Below are 27,027 nucleotides of genomic sequence, written 5' to 3' on the forward strand. Positions count from 1 at the left end.
AACAGCTGAGGAGCTGAAGGTCGGTGACCCCAGTCCGGATCAGGTGGGTCCTGCTGACATTGGGCGTTGAGCGGTAAACCCGATGATCCAATTGCAAGTACTATACCTGGGGCACCTTTGCCTGCCCAAAATAATTCAGCTGTTTTAGAAATCAAAAGACTTTTGGTGGTGTTAAAGAGATCAGGTCAGACCAGGAAGTCCCAGACTGATTGACTCTTTAAAGAACTGTCTATTTTTCCTTTCTGATATTGTAAATAGTTACCATGTTGGGAGTAAGGGACTTTAAGGTGGAGGGATGTGGTAACATGGCCCTTTTAAGGGGGCGGGTTTGGCAGGCCGTGTGCATGGTTCCTGGCCAATCATGCACAAATGCGTGAACCCTGCCCAGTAGCGCAACAATGCGGGACCGGGGATCTGGGCAGAGTGAACTCCAGAGCTGGGAAGTTAACATCTGTATATAGTTTCTCTGTGCCTGTATCATACTTACCTTTTGTCTTCTACAACAAACCCCTTTTTGGCTTACAATGGAAGTCCCCGGTGTGCATATCTTGGGTGACCACAAGGATAGAATCATAGAATCTGCAGTGCACAAGGAGGCCATTCAGCCCATTGAACTTGCAACCGGCCCTAGGAAAGAGCACTAAGTCCACACATCCATGCTATCGCTGTTACCCAGTAACTGCTCCTAACCTTTTTTTGAACACTGAGGGCAATTGAGCATGGCAAATCTACCTAACCTGCACGTCTTTGGACTGTGGGAGGAAACCGGAGCACCCGGAGGAAACCCACGCAGACATGGGGAGAACGTGCAGACTCCACACAGACAGTGACCCAAGCCGGGAATCGAACCTGGGACCCTGGAGATGTGAAGCAACAGTGCTAACCACTGTGCTGCCGTGCGAGCGACAAGGATGCACAACAAATGACTCCCACATCCCAAGAAAGAATAAAAAACATGTTCAACATGCCTGAGGATCTAGGAAGTGGCATTTAATTGCCTACAGAAGTGGGTCATTTGCCACCCAAACTGCACCCTCCCTCTTTGAACAGTTGCTCTGAAAAATGGTAAATCAGGCACCCTCCTGATGTCTTCTTGTACTATCATCCCAGCCTTTCCACCTCCCAGCCTGTCTTCAAAATTCAGACCATAGAGGCACAGAAGCATGCCATTCAACCCATTGAGGCATGCCGGCTAACTGGAGCACTTTCCTATTCGGTCCTCTTTCCCCATTCTATCCCTGTCACAAGTTAATTTCCTTCCATCCAATTCCTTTTGGTAATCATTGATCATCTCCATTTCCGCCACCCTCATAGGTAGGCTCTGTTCACTGTTTAAAAACGTTCTCCTTTACGTCTCCCCTTAATCTCTCTCCAAAACCTTAAATCTGTGTCCCACAGTCCACATATAATCAGCAAATGGGAACAGCATTTCTTTGTTATTCTCATCGAAACCTGTCATAACCTTATCCGTCTTATCAAATCTGGCCTCAATCTCCTTGGGTCCAAGGCGAAGAACACCAGCTTTCCTCACGCCGCACCTTTGAAGCTGATAACTTAATCATACAGAGCCTCAGCCTAGCCTCTCAGCTGGAAGAAAAACAGCCTCCAAAAAGCTTTATTTCCTCAACCCTCAAGTGACATCCTGGACTTTATTCCCAGAAGGGTTGGCCTCAAACGTTTTACATGGGGCTTAGAGGCAAATTAATTCAAGGCCAGTAAGTGCATAGAATGATTGGGGAATTTCCATTTGACGAATGTGATATAAAATAGTTACTTTAGAGATATTAGTTACTGTAATGTAGAGATAGGCCAGTCTCATTCTGGTGAGTTCACAGACAAAGGATTTCAGACCGCATGGCAAAGCAAGGAGGAGGTGTGTCCACCAAAGGAGGAGAAAAGGATGCTGGGTAATAGGGGCCAGAGGAAGGGATTGGAAGTGAGTCAATCAGAATGTCTGACTAGGTCAGGAGGGGTATAGGATGACCTATGGGAATCGTGTATGTGAAACTTGATACCATTTGAATTGATTTGCAGAGATCCCTTTGTCTCTTTGTTCATTCGCTTTCCGGGGTGTAGGAGACTGGATGTGTCTTATGCCTCTGTGAAATGAATCAAGCTTGCAAGCCAAATAAAATAACTAATGCTGTACCTGCAAATCCATCTCGACTTTTATTGAGGCCAGACTGACGGGTAAAGAAATTTGGAATTTGTCACATTTAGCCGCACAGTTGTCAGAATGTGATCATTGTTAATGCCTTGGAGAAGTAAGAATGCATTTCCAAATCAGTCACTGGAATTTCCAAACCAGTAAATTGAAATGCTCACAATTCTTCTGTCACCAATACTGTTGCTACATTTAACGCTCTGGTTACACCACCAAACAATTTTTAAAGAATATCTATACATAGAATTTAATTATTGGCTGATTCTCCAACCAGAAGTTCAAAATAATAATTCACCTGATCATTTAAATATTTGTATACTTGCCGAGATGTCATGACTCATTGAACTGATCCCAGAATCCCTGACATTCGGTTATTCAATCCCGATTGGATAAAGGCGTTGTCTACAGATGAAGAAACTGCTATTAGAATGGCATCACAATGCATGGTAGCACAGTGGTTAGCACTGTTGTTTCACAGTTCCAAGATCCCAGGTTCGAATACCGGCTTGGGCCACTGTCTGTGTGGAGCCTACACGTTCTCCCCGTGTCTGCGTGGGTTTCCTCCGGGTGCTCCGGTTTCTAGCCACAAGTCCCGAAAGACGTGCTCTTAGGTGAATTGGACATTCTGAATTCTCCCTCTGTGTACCCGAACAGGCGCCGGAATGTGGCAAGTAGGGGCTTTTCACAGTAACTTCATCACAGTGTTAATGTAAGCCTACTTGTGACAATAAAGATTATTATTATTATAACAATAAATGAGGAGCTGGAAGTTGCCATTAACGCCATTAGTGGATGAATCCTTGTCATGTTTGTATGACAGACAGTCTTTCTGCCTGCTGTTTTAACAGGAACGTTATTCCATTTACTCGAAAATCTTAACTTGCATTGCAGGGTGGATAGCCAGAGACTTTTCCCCAGGGTGGAAATGGCTGTCACGGGGGAACATAATTTTCAGGTGATTGGAGCAAGTTATAGGGAAGATGTCAGAGGTTGGTTCTTTACACAGAGAGTGGTGGGTGTGTGGAATGCACTGCCAGCAAAGGTGGTGGAGTCAGAGTCATTAGGGACATTTAAGCGACTCTTAGACAGGCACCTGGGCAACAGTAAATTGAATGGGTGTTGGTCAGTTTGATCTTAGATTAGGATAAATGGTCGGCACAACATCGAGGGCTGAAGGGCCTGTACTGTGCTGTACTGTTCTATGTTCTAATTCCGGTCTCCGAGCTTAAATAGCATTGAAGACAGTTCAGCAAAGCTTCACGAGATTTGTTCCTGGGATGAGAATAATGTCCTAAGATTAGAAGCTGAGTAAATTGGAATATATTCTCTGTAGTTTAGGAGAATGAGCAGCAACCTCACTGAAAAATTCAAGATTATGAAGAGACGTCATGGGTTCGACAGTCTGACCTTGTTTCCCCTGGCAGGAGAAGCTAGAACAAAGAGGGTTCAGAATAAGGGGACAAATCGTTTAGGACTGAGATGAGGAGAAATTTGTTCACTCAAAGGGTTGTGAACCTTCGGCATTCTCTACCCCAGAGGGATGCGGATGGTCCATCATTGAATGTATTTAAGGCTGAGATGGATGGATTTTTGATCTCTCAGGAACCCAGGCAATTTGGGGGGCAAGCCCAAGGTCAGCCATGATCATACTGAATGGGGTAGGAGGCTCAATGGGCTGACTGGCCTTCCCCTGCTCCTTTTTCTTCCTTACTTATGTTCTTAAATATAATCAAGTTTCAACATTTTAACAAAATAGGTATTTTTGTTATTAAGGCTGCCATCTCTGCCCTTAGGTGTGGAAGGAACTGTACATACATTCACTATCCTATCTCCACATGTTCTTTATCCCCGCTCCCCAGTTGACACTTTCTAAATGCATCAGTCCAAGAAATGCAAGGACATTTTTCATTGCTCAGATTTTAACGCGCTTCTGGGGATCATGTGCCTGGCTTTTCTGAAGCAGCCTCTATTCTACGCCCCATTCTGAAATCCTGCTCATCCCACTGATCCCGTAATCTGTAACTTGACACATGAGACATAAAGTCAAGAGACCTTGAGCCAAAATCAAAATCCAGCTGGCATGTCAGGAGTGAGGCGGGACTTGATCCCATCACCAACCCACATTTCTCCCATAGCCCTCAGCAGCCATGAGGAAGGGATTAACAGTTGTGATGCTCCATATCATTGAAAAACCTCTGCTGGAAGGACAGGAAATTGAGCCTTGAAAGAGCTACAGTCAGATAAAGGGCGATTCCATTTTTAAGCTGCAGGAAGCATAACTACAGGAGTTTCTGAAGGAATGGTAGCTTTGGAGACAGCAGCAGAAAGAGCTCTCAGACTTGCATGTATCAACTGAGGCAAAGCGGAAGGAAAAGTCAACTTTTGTTCCCTGAAAACAGGAAGCCTCATAAAAGGATGGTTCAGACTCTTCAGAGGAAGTTTTCAGAGATGATCCGTGCAATCTCCCCCACCTCAAGAGGGACCACGCAGGGCAAGAAGTGGTTCAATAACCTCCAAAGTGTAGCCAAGGTAAGCCAAAGTGTCACTGTCAATCCACATTCTGCATCAATACTAAAGGCTTCACTCATCTGTGAATCTAATCTTTATTATCGTTTGGGTGGTATGGAAATTCATTTATGCAAAAGGTGGCCTCTGTAAACATTCAAGCACCATCTTTGTTCACTCACATTCCTTTAACATTGTCTTTTAGCTCCACAAATGTAAAACTGATTGAGAATGACAAATGGGGGAGTAACATTAATGTGGTGAGAAATAGGTTGGAACCTGGGTGGTAACAGAGCTTGGTAATGGTTGGAATGAACTGCCGCAAGGCTTGGGCCTAATACTGAGAGTTCCTGCACATTCTGAAAGTATTCAGCTACTATTGCTTCCAAGTTCTCGCTGTCCTTGCAGGCACATTGAAAAATGTTCTTTCTTCTTTTTTGAGAGGAATGCCTCAAGGGTTAATGGTCAGCCACTGTGATGACCACAGTTGCAGCCTTTTACTTACGGACCTTCATCACCAACTCTGCCATGGCTTCTTACATGTACAAGCACAGAATAGTCACCAAAACAGAAGCGTTTTTAAGCACGAGGAAACATGACAAATTGGAAGAGAGGGAGATTGTTCCCAAGTAAGGACTTATTTTAAGACTTTGTATTCACTGCTTTTGAGAAAGTGCTTGAGAAACATAATGAGGTCCATGTCTATTACAATGGCATACTCCTCCATTGAAGCAACGGGCATATTAAAAACATTACCACATTGTCACTAACAGGATTGAAAACTGAATGTAAGAAAGCTATAAATGTACATTGTTAGGAAAATTAAGGTAGTTTTATGGGAATTACATTTCATTTGGTAAACATTAGAAATAAAGTATAGTTTTAATGAATTTAATTTAATGTTTCTTTGCCTGGAAGGGTAAAACCTATAGTTAGATTCATGCTGGACAAAGTTGTTTGTATGTGTGAAGGTTGGTTAAGTTCCTACTGTGTTCTATTGTGTTTAGAGAGGGTTAAAGTGTGAAGAATTAAAATCAAGGCAGAAGGATGTGGGTGTTGCTTAGCAACTAGAGCCTTGGAAGGTAGAGAAGCTTTTACATACCAGGGGAAGGAAAACTACTTGGAGCCCGGCGGAGGCCGACGAGTTCATCAGAGCAAACAACCTGGAGAGGATACAACTTGGCAGCGGTGAGGACGCGCCGAAAAAGGAGGACCGCAGTGGAAATGAAGAACCATGACCAGAGACAACTGTGCAGACTCTGTGTTTGCACGGCACCGTACTGCTTCATTTTCGGTTTAAAGTTGGAAAACAGAGAGAAGGGAGCGATGATCGGGAAAGCAGGTTGGGGGCGATGAGGGTAACGGAGGCAGGCAGACAGAACACATACAGGGCTGAACCAGCCCAGGGAGGGGAGCCACCGTACTGGCAGGGAGGGCTGGCACGGGAAGACAGATAGTAAGGGAGGGCCGCAGCGCAACTCTTGGGGGAGAGGGAGCGCCGGGCCAAGGCTGGGGAGGGACGGGGGGGGGGACGCAAAGCAGAAGGGAGGGAGAATACAAGGGAGAGACAATGGGTGGGAGAGGGAGGAGGGGGACAGGGGGGGGATTCACTGAACAGACAATGGACAAAACGATAGGAAAGGGTTGGCAGCAATGTAGACACAGGCTTGCAGGGAACAGGCCGAGAAATCAAGATGGTGATGCAAGCAGCCACGTTGGAGGGTCCCTAAACAAAGGGAAACCCCAGAGTGCAGGGGCGCACCCACGTGGTGTACACACAATTGGCGGCCATGTTGGGTGCCCCCTGGACAAAGGGCAACCCCGGAGCGCAGAGGGCCCGACCTCATGGTGAGAGCTGCGACGGCCCCCGAACAAAGAGAAACTCAGGAATGCAGGGCGCATCCAACAGGTAAGTGTGGTTGATCCCACAGGAACAGGGGGACAAGACTCCCCCATCAGGATAGTCACATGGGGGTTAGCCCTGCTGCCTCACGGCGCCGAGGTCCTAGGTTCGATCCCGGCTCTGTGTCACTGTCCATGTGGAGTTTGCACATTCTCCCCGTGTTTGCGTGAGTTTCGCCCCCACAACCCAAAGATGTGCAGGGTAGGTGGATTGGCCACGCTAAATTGCCCCTTAATTGGAAAAAATTAATTGGGTACTCGAAAAAAAAATTTTTTTAAAAGGATAGTCACGTGGAATGTAACGGGACTTAACGGCCCAGCGAAAAGATCAGAGTCTTCGCCCACCTGAGAAGCCTGAAGGCGGACATAATCTACCTAAAGGAGACACACCTGAGGGAGAAGGACAGACTACTGGTAAAAAAGGGTTGGGTGGGACAAATGTACCATTCATGCTACAGGAAGAGGGCTAGGCGGGTAGCCATACTGATCAGCAAGAGGACGGGATTTACTGAGACCAGGACGGTTACGGACCCAGGGGGACAGCATGTCATGGTCAGCGGTGTCCTGGATGGCACACCGGTAGTGCTGGTGAATGTGTACGCTCCCAACTGGGATGACACAGAATTTATAAAAAAGACCATGGCAGAAATCCCCGAGATTGACACACAGCGACTGATCATGGGGGGCGACCTTAACTGCGTACAGGACCTGCAGGCCGACCGATCGAACCCCCGAACAGGGAAAAAAGCAGGCATGGCGAAGGAACTGGGAACACTTATGGAACAGATGGGGGCGGTGGACCCATGGTGGTTCCTGCACCCGGGAGAAAATAAATTCTCGTTTTTTCCACCAATACATACTCATATCAACTTCTTTGCAGTAGGGAAATCGGTGCTTCCAGGAATAGTAGTAGCGGAATACTCCGCGATCGTCATCTCCGACCACACTCCACACTACGTGGATGTGAGGTCAGAGACAGGCCGTTCCCAGTGCTCCACATGGTGGCTGGTCACGGACCTCCTGGCCGACAAGGCCTTCTGGCAGAAAACATCACAGGCCGTAGGCCATTACGTTAGTAACAACCGGAATGCGGCAGTCTCACCTTGCATGCTCTGGGAGGCACTAAAGGCTGTGATAAGAGGGGAAATTATAGCCTGCAAGGCACGTAGAGACAGGGAAGAGACAGGCAACAGCTGATCGACTCCATCTTGAGGTCGACAGAAAGTACTCCGAGGCCCCGACCGTAGAGCTACTGGCGGAGAGGAAAATTGTCCAACCCCTTCATCCGTAAAGGACTATGGAGTTAACAGAGAAAGGACTGGGAAAAAAATATGTTTGGGTGAATTCCTACACTGCAAAAAAACATGCCGCAGGAGCGGGGTGGGGGTCAGAAAATCCCACCCCTAATGTATAAGTCCAGCAAATGCAGATCATTGCATATGACCTGCAACAATACAATATGGCCTGTAGTTTTGACATGGAAGTAGTTGACAATGTGTGATAGATATAATGTAATGGTTCTATTAACACAACAATCTTCCACAATGTGGCCTTTGAATTTTAGCCCATAACCAATTTGCATGGAAATTCACTGTGATACCATCACCTTGATTCGGTCTCACTCTTGTCAACACGATCCGCAGCTCATTATAACATTTAATGTTTCATGTTCAGCCCAGAGCAAATAATTAGAGCAATTAAAGTCAGCACTGAAAATCAAATGTAACAAAACAACTTCATATTAGACATTGGTCATCGCAGCCCTGCTTAACAAACAGCATTACTGCAACTACACAGAAAAAAAAGGTCCCAAAGAATCAGTCTTGTCACATCACTGATGAAAATCAATTCCCAGCACCATTTAGTAGCCATTCAAAATTGCGTACGCATTAATTTAAACAAAACAGGTTTCATAGATAATGCCACTTGAGAGTCAATTTAGTTCTCCAACTAATTTAGTTCTGTTAAATCGAGTATCATTACATAATTTTTAACAAAAGGAACTTTTCATTTGCATGTTCAAAGGAGATTCCAATTTTTCAGATGTTCAAGTACTTGGATAGATTGCATTTGAAGGGGCCAATGTCAACCTATTGTGTAATATAACAAGTACCTTTTAATTTCACACTTGGGAGTTCCACTTCATGTTTTGAATAAATCTCACCAATTAACAGAATGCACAAAATATCAATAGAGAATGTTCATTTTATCACGTGTCAACATCATTTTTTTTAAATGTCTCTTTGTTCTGAATATCTGCTCCATAAGGTTAGTGATATGGGATCCACATTTCTTCAACTTTGTAACAAGGAACTAAAGTAGAAAAGGTCCATTTGACCCACCATTGAGCTCCTTCTAAAGCACATGTGATATTTCTGTCATAAACTCTACCCCAAATTCGTAAGCGATATTCCATGAGTTGCTGGGTAACTAAGCAAAACACCAGGACATTGATACAACATCACATCTCCACTATAGAAAACCACTGAAATGAGCCTTGAGTGGTGGTGTCCAAGGCCTTGAGTGTTGGTGTTCAAGGCATGGCTCAGTCTGTGATACTCATGACTGAGGCCCTCGGCATCATGTTGCAGTCGATGAGGGGGGTGTCCCAGATGCCGAGGCACTCCAGGGCATCACTGAGTCACTGAGGACCATCGCTGTGGGCCCCGACAACGTAGTGCAGACAATGGGGAGAGTCCAGGACTGGCAGAGCCAGGTGACTCACAGGCTTCTGGAGCACATTCCAGCTGCCCCTCTGTCCCCTGGAGTCCCCCAGGGCCTTACAGGCACCGTCAGGGAGGAGGAAGTGCTGGAGGCCAACCCGGGACTTGCGACCAAGGAGACTATGGCGGTTTCCAGTTCTTCTGAATCCCCCCCTCCTGACACAGGCACATCTCAAGGGCAGTGGGCAGAACAGGGTGACATGGCGATGCCTGTGACACAGGTAAGTCGGCCGAGATCCTCTGGTTCAATGCCCTCCAGAGGTCTTTCACGAAAGGCATCAAAGGCCTCAGGGTACAGAAAGCAGCAGGCTGCCTCCACCTCTGATGTGCATCCTGGGACACACATAGACAGAGCTCTAGACCACGGAAGATTAGGAAGAGTGGGGAACCCTGAGTGGGTGCTGTGGCAGGGGGGCAGGGGGGATGGTCACTATCTGTAGCTAAGGGGAATGGAAATCTGTCACACCAAAATGTTTAGTATTAAAACATGTCACACCTGATACACATGAAGCCTCTGTCACATTAATCTTCACAGCAGGAGGCAAAGTGGGGGAGAATGGAGGAGGAAATGGGGGATGGGATGGGAAATGAGGTAGAGGGGTGTTGAGCTAACGGACACAACCTTGTCCTAGGAGAATCTGGAGATGCTGAGGGCCTCACTGGTCCTCCTCACATGTCGGACCCTCGTGCAATCTGTCCTCCATCCTCTGGCTAACCCTTGGGCTTGACCTCTAGCACCTTCTTGTCCGCCTCCTCCTCCCTTCTCCTCAGATGAGGCTGCATGTCCCTCCGCCTCCTCCTCCTCAAGCATGTCATCCCACTGCTGTGCCAGATTGTGGAGAGCACAGCAGACCACCACAAAGTGGGAGACACTCTGGGGGTGATTTGCAGGGCATCGGAAACACATCTTGAGCAGCCCAATGCACTGCTCAATGGCAGCACGGGTGGCAACTTGTGTCTCATTCTAATGGGTCTCCACCTCAGTCTCAGGTGTCCGCACTGGCAATATCAGCCATGTCCTCAGTGGGTATCCCTTGTCCCCCATGAGCCAATCCATCATCCTAGGATAGTCCTGGAAGACACCGATAATCTCTGAGTGCCCCAGGATATAGCTATCATGCACGCTACCAGGGTAGTGGGCACTGAATGATCCTCAGGCAGTGTTCGCGCGTGATCTGACCATTCAGGGAGTGGAACCCCTTGCTGTTAATAGAGGGACTCCCTGGATGCCCAGCTGTTCGCAGGGTGACATGCATGCCATCGATCACCCCCTAGAACTGGTACATCCTGGCAATGGCTGCAAATCCTGCTGACTGGCATCTTGGTGGCCCAGTCCAGGTGATGCTCAAGCATACAGAGCATCTGTCACCTCCCAGATGCACCTGTGGGTTGACGATTGCAATATGCCACACAGGTCCCCACCCGAGCCCTGGAATTAACTGGTGGCATAGAACCTGAGGGCTGCAGTGACTTTATGGCGCCAGGAGCAGGTGTCCTCCCCTCCACGGGGTGCCTTAGGTGCCGCACTGTCTCGCTTTTGCAACAGAGTCCTCTGTTGCATATGCCGTCTGGCAACTCAAGGAAGGACCAATGGCGCCTTTACACCTTGGACTGTCGCTAGCCTCCTCTAGAGTCCCTCCTCAGCCTGATGGGTGGCCAGGTCTTCAGGGTGTGTGGTGGCCCCCAGCGCATGTGGTGCCGACTTCAGCTTGCGTTGGCGTTGCTGCCTTCTACAGCGTCTGCCCGCCTTGGCTGCTACAATCACAGCGAGGGCCGCCTCTGCGGGATCTACACCAGCAAACATTGTTTTATCTGGAAGGAATTTGAGAAGGAGAGAGACCAGCAATCAGTTAGGTCTTCCATCCCGGGATTCTCAAATTCCCCAAGATCCCCACCCTTAACTTGACCATGCTGCCTTCTCTCAGAGTGCCAATCAGCGAGCCAGTGCTAGAAAACCTTGCTCTGCACACTCACCCCAGGTCACAACAGAAGCCCCTGGATCCCAGTGCCAACCTGGCACCCTCATACCAGGGAGGTACCAACCTGACACCCTGCAGTGCCAACCTACCACTTGGGTACTGCCAACCTGACACACTGGCAGTGCCAACCTGGTACTGCATGGGGTGCCAGGTTGGCACTGCCAGGGCTCCAAAGGCACTACCTGGGTCCCAGGTTGGCACTGCCAGGGTGCCCAGGGGCAGGGCCTGAAAGCCATGCCCATGACAGGGGGGCAAAGGGAGAATGAAGGGTGAGAGGTGAAGGCGGTATAATGGAAGGTTATGAAGGGTCGGGGGGGGTGGGTGAAGGTGGAGCCTGAAAGTCAGGACTCCTGAAGAAGTGGGGGCTGGGGTCCTGAAGGTGGGGGGCCCTCAGCAACCCCTTAATTGGGTATGTTCAGTTGGGGGGAGGAGGACAATGCCCTGATGCCCATGAGGATGGATCGTTGTGGGTTTGGGTCACCCTCATGCCTGGGTGGTGTGCCGTGGGGTCACACAGCTGTTTAGTGATGGTGGGGGGGGGATGTTGCCCCTCCGAGGTTCAAGGTTGCGGGTATTGCCTACATCTGCAGGGGACCGCGGCATTCATGGGTGTGGGGGACCCTCATCTTCACTTTGAGATCTCAGCACCCTTGAAAAATGGCACCCCGATTTCTGAGGCGCCGGTCTCGCTGGCATCTTCAGTTCCCCACTGCAGAAAAAAATTCCATGTGTGGGATTTACCAGTCTTACTAAAATGAGAATCGCCTCCAACGTGTACTGAATATTGGCAATTTTTATACCAATCAATTAAAAAATAGCAAATCAGTGCTGGTGGCCTGAATATCAAGTGTGTTTTCCATTATGGGTGCATGGAATCAGTAAATATTGATCGCCTATGGACTAGTAACAGCTGTTATTAGCTGTCAATACAGTAGTAGCACAGAATTTTGCATTGGGCACAATTGGTAAATGCTGAGTATGTCATGAAACATTGTGGTTGGTCAGTGTTTTCACAGTGTCAATACATTTGTGAGTCCAATTTTAAATCACTTTTGAAAAATATGCAGAACCATTTGTTACTTTTTTCTGGAATTATCAGACTGCTGCTTGTGGGACTTACTGTCCACATATGGATAATTGCATTTCTTATATTACAGCAGTTATACATTTCAACAAGTACTTTACTGGCATGAAAACACTTTGAGATATCCAGTGGTAATGAAGAGTGCTCCATAAATACGAGTCTTTCTTTATACAGTATTCAGCTTCTTAGTCAATTAAAAAGGATTTCTATTCAAAAGATTTTCATGTATGTCTATGAGTGACCATGGGCTGGATTCTCCGATTCAGCGGCTCTGTCCAGAGGATGCATCTGGTCTTACGACCAAAAGGTCGGCGCCGCCCCCACACCGATGCTCCGTCCGGTGGGGAGCTAGCAGCCACGCTACGTAAAGCTTTGTTCGATGGTCCCCAGCCCAGCTCAATTGTCCAGGGGACGTTAGCCCTTCTGGACAATTGCCGGGCAAACCTTACCCGAGAACCTCCAAGAGGGATTCCATAGTGCATGATTGGGTTACCCACCAAATCTGATGCTGGGAAGCCAGGAGGTTACAGGCCAAGGTGTAGGCCATTATCAAAGGAACAGAGGGCATTTATGAACCTGTAAGGCTGCGGAAATGGTTACAGCAGGATTATACAACGCCATGAAAGGATTTGGAAGCAAGCATGAGATCAGATTGGTGGAAAATGGGGAACCCGTGCATAGAAAAAGGGTGGTGGCGATGGGACTATGGAACTTCATACAGGTGTGGATGTGAGCAGCGACCTTTTAAATGAGCTGTAATTTGTGGCAGGATAAGTGCACACTGGCAAGGGCAATAATGAAAGAACCAAGCTTTGAGATTTGGCGCCAGTGGAAGACATGTAAATGTAAAGGCAATGAATATTGCAGAGGTGGAAGAAAGAAGTGTTGCTGATGGAATAGATTAGAGGGCAGGTCCATGATATCCGTTTGTGTTATGATATCCTGGGCTAGTACACAGTCAATTCCAGCCCCATGTGAAAGTGTACAAACTCAGCAATAGCATGATGGGAAAAATAGCCAACTTATGTAACCAAGTGTAAGACAGCTGTGTCAGCTAAGTGCCAAGATCAGGCCCTGACAAACTAGACAAAGCTAAGAATCCACATAATTGTATCATACAAGGCCAGAAGAGGGAAAATAGTGCCTGACCTTAATAAAACCTGATAACAAAGCCACGATCTAGGAATGTCCTAATAACACAACCTCCTCATGACCTAGGTCCATCTGCGTCAAGGCATCATGAGGGCAGAGGTGAAAAACAAAATAGGACCACGTCTTAAATCCTCTAAAGACAAAATACTGCAAATAAGCCGAGTCAGGGTCTTTCCATGACAACATGTTTGATCAGAAGTTATGACTGTATTGACATTTTTGAACAAGGTCTGTTTTTGTAAAATGATACAGCTTTTGTATAAATATTGAACGTTTTCTCCATGTCTTTGCGAGCTTGAGAAAGAATGAGCAGGTTTACCTTAACAGCTCTCTCTCTCTCTAACCTGTAGCCATCTGCATGCAGACTTTGGTCAATAAAGACAAAGTTATTTATTTCGAAACAGTTGTAAAGTCATTTTCTTCACAGTCTTGAAGTAGGAAAAATTTTAAAAGACGACACCCACTTGACCCTCAACACGGTTGAAATTAACTTTTATTTTTAAAATATTCGAGGTCATCGGCTGCCCAATAATTACAGTCGCCAGATTTGTAAGCTTCAGCACAATTAACTTTTTATTAGTAACATTAGTTTAACTAAATGGGCAACAAATACAACTGGTTAAATATTATCTAAAATATAACCCCCCCCCCCCTCCTTTTAACTCACCCCATCCTCGACACACACACAAGTCAGACAGCACAGGGGGGAAAAGAGGTGTAAAATAATGATGAAAGTAAAAGGATAAGATTTGTTTCAGGTGGACGCCTTCCAGTTAATTTCTTTCTCCCATCTAGGTTTTCAGATGAATATTGTCTCTTCTGTCAGTTTGTAATGGATTTCACTGAAGACGCACAGAAAGAGCAGACAGCCAGCATTTCAGAGATATATTCTTAAAGGGCCCAGAAGCATCTGCCTTTAGACAGTAGGCAGCAGAGCAGAGAGAGAGAGCTGCTTCCACCTTGAGGGTCCTGTAGCTTCTCCTGATTTCTCTCCGATAAACCCCACCTGACAGGAACCAATTGCTGTTGGTTGCCGGGCAGAATACTATATCTGGCCAATCCATTGGCCAGCAGCTAACCAATCGAAACAAACCCTTCCAATTCCAGCTTCTTCCCCACAGCTGCAAGACTCCTCAACGACTCCCCCTCGGACTGATCTGTTCCCTGTAAGAACACTATTCACAACACCCTATGCTACCCTTGCTCATGTATTTGCTTTGTTTGCTTTGTTCGGCCCCTTGTTCCACACTGTAACCAATCACTGTTTGTCAATGTACCATTTGTCAATGTTTTCTGTTGATTATTCTTTTGTCTACTATGTACGTACTGTATACATTCCCTCAGCTGCAGAAAATACTTTTCACTGTACATGTGACAATAAATCAAATCAAATCAAATCAATCTCTTGGGTGCCATAAAGTCTAGGTTCTTCTGCCCAAAATACAAAACTTGATAACACAGTGTACTATTTTGAAACTTTGAGTTTCTTGCTTCCTCTGCTCAACTTAAAGGTATGTCGGGCTTCCGGGTGCGGCGATGACCAGCTGAGTCGCACGTTTCGGCAGCTCCCGGTGGAACGGACTTTTGGGCTCTTAATAAGAGCCCCAACGGCAATTTTAACGGCTAAAAGTACTGTGCGGTGAACCAGAAGGGAATGCCCCCTGGATACGGATGAAAAAAGGAGAGGAAGGTGGCCGGATTGCGGTGGATCCTTTAGAGCAGCGGCAAGGAAGGCAAGCAAAAACCAAGATGGCGTCGGAAGGTGACAGTTTAATATGGGGCCCTGAACAACACGAGTTTTTGAAACGCTGTGTGGAAGAACTCAAAAAGGAAATGAAGAAGGAGCTGTTGGCCCCGATATTACAGGCGATCGAAGGGCTAAAGGAGGAGCAAAAGACCCAGGAGCGAGAGCTTCGGGTCGTGAAGGCAAAGGCTGCCGAGAATGAGGACGACATACAGGGCCTGGTGGTGAAGACGGAGATGCACGAGGCACACCACAAAAGATGTGTGGAAAGGCTGGAGGTGCTGGAGAACAACGCGAGGAGGAACAACCTAAGGATTCTTGGTCTTCCTGAAGGTGCGGAGGGAGCGGACGTCGGGGCATGTGTGAGCACGATGCTGCACTCGTTATTGGGAGCGGAGGCCCCGGCGGGTCCGCTGGAGGTGGAGGGAGCATACCGAGTGATGGCGCGAGGACCGAGAGCAGGAGAAATTCCTAGAGCCATAGTGGTGAGATTCCTCCGTTTTAAGGACAAAGAGATGGTCCTTAGATGGGCAAAGAAAACTCGGAGCAGTAAGTGGGAGAACGCGGTGATCCGCGTATAACAAGACTGGAGTGCGGAGGTGGCGAGAAGGAGGGCGAGCTTTAATCGGGCCAAGGCGGTGCTTCACAAAAAAAAGATAAAATTCGGAATGCTGCAACCGGCAAGACTGTGGGTCACATATCAAGGGAGGCACCACTACTTTGAGACGGCGGATGAGGCGTGGACTTTTATCGTGGAAGAAAAATTGGAATGAGCGGGTTATTTTTTTTTTAAAAAAAGAACGTTTGAAACAAAGTGGTGGGGCGAGTATGGGGGGGCGAAGAGGGGGGTAAAAAGGGGGGAAAGAGGAGTTTTATGTTATTAATCCTGCGATGTGGTAACTTTTCTCTCTTCCACAGGAGGTGGTGGGGGGAGGAAAGGAGGTGGGACGTTGGCCATTGGGGGCGGGACCAAGGGGGAAGCGCGGGCTCGGTTCCCGCGCTAGGATAATCATGGCGGGAATAGGGAAGCAGGAAGGAGGGGGCGTCGCACGGTGCGAGCCGAGGTCACGGGGGGAAGCCGAGGTCGGCCAGAGTTTGCTGACTTCTGGGAGCAACATGGGGGGTGTAACTACGCTAGTGGGGGATCTAGCGGGGGGGGGGAATTATTGGGCTGCTGCTGCTGGGGAGAGGGGGGAGCTGGCATGGGGTGGGATGGGCGGGGGAGCACCGTCTGGGGGGGACATAGCTGCGTGGGAACCGGGTGAGGAGCTGGAAAAAGGGGATGGCTAATCGACAAGGGGGGGGGTAAAAAGCCCCCCAACCCGGCTGATCACGTGGAACGTGAGAGGGCTGAATGGGCCGATAAAGAGGGCACGGGTACTCGCACACCTTAAGAAACTTAAGGCAGACGTGGTTATGTTACAGGAAACGCACTTGAAACTGATAGACCAGGTGAGACTACGCAAAGGTTGGGTGGGGCAGGTGTTCCATTCGGGGCTAGATGCGAAAAACAGGGAGGTGGCTATATTAGTGGGGAAGCGGGTAATGTTTGAGGCAAAGACTATAGTGGCGGATAGCGGGGGCAGATACGTGATGGTGAGTGGCAAACTACAGGGGGAGACGGTGGTTTTGGTAAACGTATATGCCCCGAACTGGGATGATGCCAATTTTATGAGGCGTATGCTAGGACGCATCCCGGACCTAGAGGTGGGAAAGTTGGTAATGGGGGGAGATTTCAATACGGTGTTGGAACCAGGGCTGGACAGGTCGAGGTCCAGGACTGGAAGGAGGCCGGCAGCAGCCAAGGTGCTTAAAGATTTTATGGAGCAGATGGGAGGAGTAGACCCGTGGAGATTTAGCAGACCTAGGAGTAAGGAGTTTTCGTTTTTCTCCTATGTCCACAAAGTCTATTCGCGAATAGACTTTTTTGTTTTGGGAAGGGCGTTGATCCCGAAGGCGAGGGGAACGGAGTATACGGCTATAGCCATTTCGGATCACGCTCCACATTGGGTGGACTTGGAGATAGGGGAGGAAACAGAAGGGCGCCCACCCTGGAGAATGGACATGGGACTAATGGCAGATGAGGGGGTGTGTCTAAGGGTGAGGGGGTGCATTGAAAAGTACTTGGACCTCAATGATAATGGGGAGGTCCAGGTGGGAGTGGTCTGGGAGGCGCTGAAGGCAGTGGTTAGAGGGGAGCTGATATCAATAAGGGCACATAAAGGAAAGCAGGAGAGTAGGGAACGGGAGCGGTTGCTGCAAGAACTTTTGAGGGTGGACAGGCAATATGCGGAGGCACCGGAAGAGGGACTGTACAGGGAAAGGCAAAGGCTGCACGTAGAATTTGACTTGCTGACAACGGGTACTGCAGAGGCACAGTGGAGGAAGGCACAGGGTGTACAGTACGAATATGGGGAGAAGGCGAGCAGGTTGCTGGCCCACCAATTGAGGAAAAGGGGAGCAGCGAGGGAAATAGGGGGAGTGAGGGATGAGGAAGGAGAGATGGAGCGGGGAGCGGAGAGAGTGAATGGAGTGTTCAAGGCATTTTATAAAAAATTATACGAAGCTCAACCCCCGGATGGGAGGGAGAGAATGATGGGCTTTCTGGACCGGCTGGAATTTCCCACGGTGGAGGAGCAGGAAAGGGTGGGACTGGGAGCACAGATTGAAATAGAGGAAGTAGTGAAAGGAATTAGGAGCATGCAGGCGGGGAAGGCTCCAGGACCGGATGGATTCCCAGTTGAATTTTATAGGAAATATGTGGACTTGCTCGCCCCGCTACTGATGAGGACCTTTAATGAGGCAAAGGAAAGGGGACAGCTGCCCCCGACTATGTCTGAGGCAATGATATCGCTTCTCCTAAAGAAGGAAAAGGACCCGCTGCAATGCGGGTCCTATAGACCTATTTCCCTCCTAAATGTAGACGCTAAGATTCTGGCCAAGGTAATGGCAATGAGGATAGAGGATTGTGTCCCGAGGGTGGTCCATGAGGACCAAACTGGGTTTGTGAAGGGGAGACAGCTGAACACGAATATACGGAGGCTGCTAGGGGTAATGATGATGCCCCACCAGAGGGGGAATTGGAGATAGTGGTGGCGATGGATGCCGAGAAAGCATTTGATAGAGTGGAGTGGGATTATCTGTGGGAGGTGCTGAGGAGATTTGGTTTTGGAGATGAGTATGTTGGATGGGTGCAGCTGTTGTATAGGGCCCCAGTGGCGAGTGTGGTCACGAATGGACGGGGATCTGCATACTTTCGGCTCCATAGAGGGACAAGGCAGGGATGCCCTCTGTCCCCATTACTGTTTGCACTGGCGATTGAGCCCCTGGCAATAGCATTGAGGGGTTCCAAGAAGTGGAGGGGAGTACTTAGAGGAGGAGAAGAACACCGGGTATCTCTGTATGCGGATGATTTGTTGTTATATGTAGCGGACCCGGCGGAGGGGATGCCAGAGATAATGCGGACACTTCGGGAGTTTGGAGAATTCTCAGGATATAAACTGAACATGGGGAAAAGTGAATTGTTTGTGGTGCATCCAGGGGAGCAGAGCAGAGAAATAGAGGACTTTCCGCTGAGGAAGGTAACAAGGGACTTTCGTTACTTGGGGATCCAGATAGCCAAGAATTGGGGTACATTGCATAGGTTAAATTTAACGCGATTGGTGGAACAAATGGAGGAGGACTTCAAGAGATGGGACATGGTATCCCTGTCACTGGCAGGGAGGGTGCAGGCGGTTAAAATGGTAGTCCTCCCGAGATTCCTCTTTGTGTTTCAGTGCCTCCCGGTGGTGATCACGAAGGCTTTTTTCAAAAGGATCGAAAAGAGTATCATGAGTTTTGTGTGGGCCGGGAAGACCCCGAGAGTGAGGAAGGGATTCTTACAGCGTAGTAGGGATAGGGGGGGGGCTGGCACTACCGAGCCTAAGTGAGTACTACTGGGCCGCCAATATCTCAATGGTGAGTAAGTGGATGGGAGAAGAGGAGGGAGCGGCGTGGAAGAGATTGGAGAGGGCGTCCTGTAGGGGGACTAGCCTACAAGCTATGGTGACGGCCCCATTGCCGTTCTCACCGAAGAAATACACCACAAGCCCGGTGGTGGTGGCGACTTTGAAAATTTGGGGACAGTGGAGACGGCATAGGGGAAAGACGGGAACCTTGGTGGGGTCCCCGATAAGAAATAACCATAGGTTTGCCCCGGGGAGAATGGATGGGGGATTTGGAATATGGCAAAGAGCAGGAGTAATGCAACTGAAAGATCTGTTTGTGGATGGAAAGTTCGCAGGTCTGGGAGCGCTGACCGAGAAATATGGGTTGCCCCAAGGGAGTGCATTCCGGTATATGCAACTGAGGGCTTTTGCGAGGCAACAGGTGAGGGAATTCCCGCAGCTCCCGACACATGAGGTGCAGGACAGAGTGATCTCAAAGACATGGGTGGGGGACGGTAAGGTGTCAGATATATATAGGGAAATGAGGGATGAGGGGGAGATTATGGTAGATGAGCTGAAAGGGAAATGGGAAGAAGAACTGGGGGAGGAGATTGAGGAGGGGCTGTGGGCGGATGCCCTGAGTAGGGTAAACTCATCGTCCTCGTGTGCCAGGCTAAGCCTGATTCAGTTTAAGGTGTTACATATGACTGGAGCACGGCTCAGTAAATTTTTTGGGGTAGAGGATAGGTGTGTGAGATGCTCGAGAAGCCCAGCGAATCACACCCACATGTTTTGGTCATGTCCGGCACTACAGGGGTTCTGGGTGGGGGAGACAAAGGTGCTTTCGAAAGTAGTGGGGGTCCAGGTCGAACCAAGCTGGGGGTTGGCTATATTTGGGGTTGCACAAGAGCCGGGAGTGCAGGAGGCGAGAGAGGCCGATGTTTTGGCCTTTGCGTCCCTAGTAGCCCGGCGCAGGATACTGTTGATGTGGAAGGAAGCCAAGCCCCCGGGGGTGGAGACCTGGATAAATGACATGGCAGGGTTTATAAAGCTGGAACGGATTAAGTTCGTCCTAAGGGGATCGGCTCAAGGGTTCACCAGGCGGTGGCAACCGTTCGTCGAATACCTCACAGAAAGATAGAGGGAATGGAAAAGAAGAAGGCAGCAGCAGCAGCCCGGGGGGGGGGGGGGGGAGGAACCAGAAGGACTCTCAGGGTTGTTAATATATATGTATAATATGTATAGGTCGTTGCTATAAATAATTGTATATTGGACTGTTAAATCATATTTTTGGAGAGTGTTTATCTGAGACAAGGCAGTTGCCATTTAGTTTTAGTTTTAGTTTTTGTTATATATTATTTATTCTTTGTTTATAAAACAGGTCATTGTTATTTATACTGTTATATTATTGTGTAAAGGATACACAATGTACTGTGATGGTTGACCAAAACTTTTCAATAAAATATTTTTTTTAAAAAAACAAACTTAAAGGTATGTCTCCATGAACGATCCATAGACCAAAAACAATAAAGACAAAATAAAAGAAATAGCAACTAAAGGAATCGACAGGAAGGGCCCTTAGATCTTTATATAACTTGATTTTACATCCAGTGCAAGTTAAGGGTATTAATGGAGGCAAGGTTAATGGCAGATTGATACCATTGCCCATCTTGAAGATGACATTGGTAACTTGGGGGATGGGATGGCTTATCAATAGCAAGAATACCAAGAGTTACTGACCAGAAAATGGCCACTGCTGAGACTACATCCAGTTGGAGCACTAAGTCAAGGGAGCAGAGAGCACCTAACGAGGTGGGGGGGACAGACCTTGAGTTGGCCTGCATTGGGAAAAGGGGGCCTATGAGGGGACCTGTGAAGGAGAACCTCCCCCCTCAGCCCCGCCTCATGCATTCCCGCCCGAGGCCCAAACTGACTTACTTGCCAGCTTTCCACGCGCTATCAACCTCTTCCCGCTGGCTGAAATATTGCATCTGGGTGGGAAATGGTCCATAAGTGGCCATTAATTGACGACTTAAAGATCTCAATTGGTGCTAGAGTGGGACCTCGCCTGCAGCCCATTATGTTGCTGATAGATCAGAGGCGGATGAATAGGTGGCAGTAAACGTGCCCAGGGAACTTTACAGGCCATACTGCGTGGAAATCCACCCACAAGGGACTGTCCAATTCTGCCCATTGAGCTCGTATCACAGATACAGGCCATTCTGTCCATCATGTCCACACTGCTATTTCTTCTCCACATGAGCCTCCCACCTACTCCTCTTTGTCCAATCCTATCAGCAATAGTATCAGAAAACCTATAGAATACGATAACACTGGACACAAAGTCATTCGGACCATCGGCTCGCTGCAAGCTTTATCCTAGTTAATCCCACTCTCCTGCTCCTTGCAGTTTATGTATCTTTATGTATCTATCAAGTGTTCATCCAATTTCCTTTTGAAGGTTACTATTCAACTTGTTTCCACCACCGTTTCATGGAGTACATTCCAAATCCTAATACCTTGTTGCATAAAAGGGGCTGTTTAGCACAGGGCTAAATTGCTGGCTCTGAAAGCAGACCAAGGCAGGCCAGCAGCCCGTTTCAATTCCCATACCAGCCTCCCCGAACAGGTGCCAGAATGTGGCGACTAGGGGCTTTTCACAGTAACTTCATTTGTAGCCTACTTGTGACAATAAGTGGTTTTCATTTCATTCAAGATATTTTTCCTCACGTGACACGTTTTCCCAATCAGTTTAAATCTCTGCCCTCTGGCTATTGACCTCCCAGCCAGTGGAAACAGCTTTTCTTTGTTTACTATCTGATCCCATCATGACTTTGATGGACTTGCTTTGGGGGCGCTGACAATATTCGAGAAATAGTACTAAAAACATGTGCTCGAAAACTTGCTGTGCCCCTAGCCAATCTGGTCCAGTACAGCTACAACACCGCCATCTAACAGGGAATTTAGAAAATTGGCCAGTTATGTCCTGGACACAAAAGGCAGGACAAATCCAACACGTCCAGTTACTGCCCTATCAGTCTACTTTCAATCTTCAGTAAAGTGATGGATGGGGTCATCAACAGTACTATTAAGCGGCACTTACTTAGCAATAGCTTGTTCACTAACGCTTAGTTTGGGTTCCACCAGGGTCACTCGGATCATGATCTCATACCAGCATCGGTTCAAACATGGACAAAAGAGCTGAATTCCAGAGGTGAGGTGAGAGTGACTTCCCAGTATGGCATCAAAGACCCCTAGCAAAACGAGAGTCAATGGGAATCAGAGGGAAAGCTGCCTACTGGTTGGAATCATGCCCAGCACAAAGCAAGATGATTGTGGTTGTTGAAGGTCAGTATCTCAGTCCCAGGACATCACTGCAGGAGTTACTTAGTGTACTGCCCTAGGCCCAACCATCTTCAATGACCTTCCTTCCAACACAAGGTCAGATGTAGTGATGTTCACTGATGATTGCACAATGTTCAGCACCATTCACGACTCCTCAGACACTGAGGCAGTCCTCGTGCAAATGCAGCAAGACCTGGACAATAGCTAGGCTTGGCTGACAAGTGACAAGTAACATTCGCGCCACACAAGTGCCAGCAATGACCATCCCCAACAAGGGAGAAATAAACCATCGCCCCTTGGCATTCAATGGCATTGCAATGACTGGAAATCCACTATCAGCATCCTGGGGATTACCATTGATCAGAAGCTGAACTGGACCAGCCACATAAATAGTGTTGCTGCAGGAGAAGATCAGAGGTGAGGAATCTTGTGACGAGAAACTCACCTCCTGACTCCCCAAAGTCCACCACCTACAAGGCACAAGTCAAGATTGTAATGGAATACTCTCCACTTGCCTGGATGAGTGCAGTCCAACAACACTCAAGGAGCTTAGGGCGGCCCGGTGGCACAGCGGTTAGCCCTGCTGCCTACGGCTCCGGGCTCCGGGTCACTGTCAGTGTGTACATTCTCCCCATGTCTGCGTGAGGTTCAGCCCCCACAACCCAAAGATGTGCCAGTTGGGTGGATTGGCCACGCTAAATTGCCCTTTAATTGGAAAAATAATAATTGGGTACTCTAAATGTATTTAAAAAAGGAGCTTGACACCACCCAGGACAAAGAAGCTAATTTGATTGGCACCCCTTCCACAAACATTCAATCCCTCCAGCACCATGCACAGTGGCTGCCATGTATACCCTCTACAAGACACACTGTAGAAACTTACCAAGGCTCCTCAGGCAGCACAGTCCAACCCATGACCACTGCCATTGAGAAGGAAAAGGACAGCAGATACATGGGAATACCACCACCTGGAAGTTCCGCCAAGTCACTCACCATCCTGACTTGTAAATATATTGCCATTCCTTCACTGTTGCTGGGTCAAAACCCTGGAACTCCCTTCCCAACAGCACTGTGGGTGTACCTACACCACATGGACTTCAGAGGCTGAAGAAGGAAGCTCACAATAGAGTCATATAAGTCAACAGTACGGAAAAGGCCCTTAGGCCCATGCCGTCTGCACCGGTCAAAAGCAACCATCTAACTATTCTAATCCCATTTTCCAACACTTGTCCCATAACCTTGTATATTTTGGTATCGCAAGTGCACATCTAAATACGACTTAAATGTTATTAGTGTCTCTGCCTCTACCACCCTCTCAGGCAGCGAGTTCCAAACTCCCACCACCCTCTGGGTGAAAGCATTTTTCCTCACATCCCCACTGAACCTCCCATCCCTTACCTTAAATCTATGCCTTCTGGATATTGATCCTTGCACCAAGGGGAAAGGTTTCTTCCTGTCTACTCTATCTATGCCCCTGATAATTTTATACATCTCAATCACGTCCCCCCCCCCTCCCCATCCCCCCCCCCTCAGTCTCCATGGAAATCAACCCCAGTCTATCAAATATCTCTTCAAGCTAAAACTCTCCAACCCAGGCAGCATCCTGGTAAACCTCCTCTGCACTCTTTTCAGTGCTATTACATCCCTCCTATAATGTTGATTCCAGAACTGCGCACAATACTCTAGCTGTGGCCTAACCAACTTTTTATACAGTTCCAGTATAACCTTCCTTTTCTTCACTAATAACTATGCCTTGACTAATAAAGGCAAGCATAACATATGCCTTCTTAACCACTGTATGCACCTGCTCTGCTGCATGTACACCAAGGCCTCAAGCTCCCTCTGATCCTTGATGCTTCCCAGGGTCCTGTTGTTTATCGTGTATCCCCTTGGCTTATTTGTCCTGCTCAACTGCATCACCTCACACTTATCTGGGTTGAATTCCGTTTGCCACTGATCAGCCCATCTGACCAACCTATCTATATCCTCCTGTAATCTAAGGCTATCCTCCTCACTACTTGCCAGCCCACCAAGTTTCTTATTAGTCCCTGCGGTACCCCACTGGACACAGGCTTCCAGTCGAAAAATCACCCCTTGATCATCACCCTCTGCTTCCTGGCACTCAACCTATTTGCAAATATTCTTGGGTCCCATGGACTCTTATCTTTGCTACCAGTCTCCCATGTGGAACCTTATCAAAAGCCTTGCTGAAGTCCAAGTCGACTACATCAAATGCATTTCCCTCATACACACACCTGGTCACCTCTTTGATAAATTTAATCAAGTTGGTCAGACAAGACCTCCCCTTAACATAACCATGCTGACTGTTCTTGATTAATCCTCCAAATGATTGCCTCTCCAAATGCAGATTACTTCTGTCTCTCAGAATTGCTTCCAATAGTTTCCCCAACACTAACATTAGACCAACTTGCCTGTAGTTTCCTGGTTCATCCCTTTCTCCCTTCTCAAGGGCAATTCGGAATGGGCAACAAATGTTTGCCAAGCCAGTGACGCCCACATCCCATCAAAATAATTAAATAAATAAAAACTGAAGCTTGTTCCTGTAAGACACACTTGTATACGTGACTTGGTACTGAAATGAATTGGTATAACACTGCATTAAAAATGCTAACATTAAACTTCACTGATGGCAGACAGGTTTTAAACTGGTTTGACAGGTTACTTTATTTTGTCTGTAGAAGATTATCATTTGTAAACCAAAGATATTCTGCCATTAAATTGTTCATAAGGCACGAAACCAAGTCAGGAGATATGGATGTTTCAATAAGTCATATGATGAAATGTTCATTCCATCCCACAGGACATGATGCCCAATATATTTATATGTTATAGCAATGAACCCAGCAGTTTCATTGGTAAATGTGTCCTGTCGCACAGTGATAATCTCATTCAATGTCAGGAGCTGTTCAAACACACCCTCGCAGACGTTGAAAGGTCTTTAGGTGCAAGGAGTAGTGTCCATACCATCAGCCAGTAGCTCCAGGTTCATGTCCCACACCAGCCCTGTTGGCCAAGGACAGTGTGATTATAGTGTGGCTAAACAGGCTGAGTATCAACTTACAAATCCTTCCAACACTGGCAGGCGGGAAGTGTGGGAGAGGGTCCTGGTCAGCCATGTGATAAAAAGAAACTGGAGCCTCTATCATCACTATCCAGAGCTCCAGGCTACAACATGCATGGAAAAATAAGAGTGCATGTTGCCACAGCAACTGTGTGCGCAACATCATGACTCAGATTTATAGCATTCAAATGAGGTGATGTTCTGCATTGCATAAGGACTTCCTCGCCACACTTAAATGGCAATCAGGTGAACCCTGTTGTGGGGGGGGGGGTCACCTGACAAATACAGCACAGAAAAGGCCCTTAGGCCCATGGGGTTTGCGCCAGTCAAAAACAACCACCTAACTGTTCTAATCCCACTTTCCAGCACTTGGCCCATGGCCTTGTATGCTTTGATATCGCACGTGCACATCTAAATACCACTTAAGTGTTATTCGTGTCTCTGCCTCTACCAGCCTGTCAGGCAACGAGTTCCAAACTCCCACCACCATCCAGGTGAACAGGTTTTTCCTCACATCCCCTCTAAACATCCTGCCCTTACTTTAAATCTGTGGCCCCCTGGTCATTACTCCCTCCACCAAGGGAAAAGTTTCTTACTGTCTACTCTATCCGTGCACCTGATAATTTTATACATCTCAATCATGTCCCCCCTCAGTCTCCACAGAAAATAACCCCAGTCTATTCAATCTCTCTTCAAGCTGAAACTCTCCATCCCAAGCAACATCCTGGTAAATCTCCTCCGCACTCTTTCAAGTGCTATTACATCCCTCCTACAACGTGGATTATAGAACTGCTTACCATACTCTAGCTGTGGCCTATCCAACTTTTTATACAGTTCCAGCATAACCTCCCTTCTCTTGAACTCTATGCCTTGGCTAATAAAGGCAAGCATACCATCTGCATCTTAACCACTGTATCCACCTGCTCTGTTCCCAGCTCTGCTACATGCACACCAAGGTACCAAGGTCCCTCTATCATGTATATCAAGCTCCGTTTATCATTTATCCCCTTGCATTATTTGTCCTGCTGAAGTGCATCACCTCACACTTATCTGGATTGAATTCGATTTGCTGCTGATCAGCACATCTGACCAGCCCGCCTCTATCCTCCTGTAATCAAAGGCTATCCTCCTCACCATTTTCCTTATCATTCGCAAACTTCCTGATCAACCCTCCTACATTGCTGCCTAAATCATTTATATAAACCATGAACAGCAAGGGTTCCAATACTGATCGCTGCGGGACACCACTGGACACAGGCTTCTGATACAGGAGCGGTTTCAAGACCTGTGTATTGAGTCAGCTTCCGCGTGGGGTTATTCCCTGTGGCTCAACTCAGTACAGAGAGGAAAAAACACAATGACAACCTGGACAAGATGGCTGTCTAATCAAGCTTGGTACATGTACGCAGAGAACAGATGGA

This window comes from Scyliorhinus torazame, chromosome 21 (genome assembly GCF_047496885.1).
Source record: "Scyliorhinus torazame isolate Kashiwa2021f chromosome 21, sScyTor2.1, whole genome shotgun sequence".
Taxonomy (NCBI): Eukaryota; Metazoa; Chordata; class Chondrichthyes; order Carcharhiniformes; family Scyliorhinidae; genus Scyliorhinus; species Scyliorhinus torazame.